Raw genomic sequence first — 1,183 nt, 5'->3', positions numbered from 1 at the left:
TTTATTAATAATAACAATAATTTAATCAATAAATATTTGCCTGAAAATTGGCTTACCAATTCATGTTGGAGAATCTAATGAACTGCTGTCGTCCATTACTAAAATAATCTCTTCTTAACTTTTTTCATGACGTAGGGAATGTCTTCTTTTATATCATTAAATTCTGTAATAAAAATAAATAAATAAATTCGTTAATTACTCAAGGATTTAAAATTATAGATGTTTGTAAACATGGTAAAGTAAAAAGGTAAATACAAGAGATTTCTTGACTGTATATTAATTAAGAGGATATATTGGAAATTTGAGTACTGATATGAATATATAATATGTATTATTTTATCGGTACTTGCGTTAGTAAAAATATTTATGAAAAAATATATTTAAGCATTCTATGGAATTAAGAGCTGCTTTATAAGAAAAATAAAATTTATAAATGTAGAATAATTTTAGATATTTTTACTGAATCAAGATTACCAATCTTAAGCAATTATTTATTTTTCAGCACCTATCACTTCATGGTATAGTAATATTTGAATTATTGAACTACAAGTTTATATATAGTGTTAATAATGAATGGATTTTATTAATAATTTATACATTAAATAAAATAGATTGCAGACTGCTACGTACCAGAAGAGACACAGACCACTAGTGGTATAGTCGAAGAGGCAGAAGCTCGTGGTAGACTGCCTGGCCACAGAGTTCCCCCTCCGTGTCCCGCCCCTCCACATCGATCAGCCCCACTCCCACTATCTGTCTTTGGGTCACTATTCGCTCCAATCGTTAGCTTCAGTTCGTTAAAGGAAACCAATTTGTTAGCCGGCTAATTGATAACGTCGGTCAAGGAGATATTTCTTTTGAAAAAAACAGGGACACGACAGCACTCAAGTCAGACAAATCGTACATTATTGAACAAGTCCCAGTTCTGAAAATAAAATTGTGTACGTTGTTTGGGCTAAGTTAGCTTTGGATTTTTAATTTTTTCTCCATTAAGTAGTCAGATATCACAAAGTCATAATATCATTATTTGGAAATTAAAAAAAAATGTAACAAAAAAAAAAAAGGTAAACATCATACGATGAAACACTATAGCAAAAATATTATACTATAAAAAAACATAAGGATATTATACTATATAATACAATCACTTCTAACTGTCTGGAACCGTACAGAGCATGCGCAG

General features: G+C 29.8%; 1 long non-coding RNA gene across 1 annotated transcript in view; it reads right to left on the bottom strand.

The window, feature by feature from the left end:
- Nucleotides 1-706, bottom strand: part of LOC106685220 (uncharacterized) — a 13,941-nt gene extending 13,235 nt beyond the window's left edge. The window contains exons 1-2 of the long non-coding RNA XR_001343815.2: nucleotides 631-706; nucleotides 57-163 (exon numbers count right to left, since the gene is read on the bottom strand). This is a non-coding gene — a long non-coding RNA (uncharacterized lncRNA). The remainder of the gene's footprint in view (nucleotides 1-56; nucleotides 164-630) is intronic.
- Nucleotides 707-1,183: the final 477 nt, after the last annotated feature.

This window comes from Halyomorpha halys, unplaced genomic scaffold, assembly GCF_000696795.3.
Source record: "Halyomorpha halys isolate HHAL.00 unplaced genomic scaffold, Hhal_1.1 Scaffold670.1, whole genome shotgun sequence".
Classification (NCBI taxonomy): Eukaryota; Metazoa; Arthropoda; class Insecta; order Hemiptera; family Pentatomidae; genus Halyomorpha; species Halyomorpha halys.
Note: the sequence above shows the minus strand (reverse complement) of the source record. Positions and strands in the feature narration are given on the sequence as shown.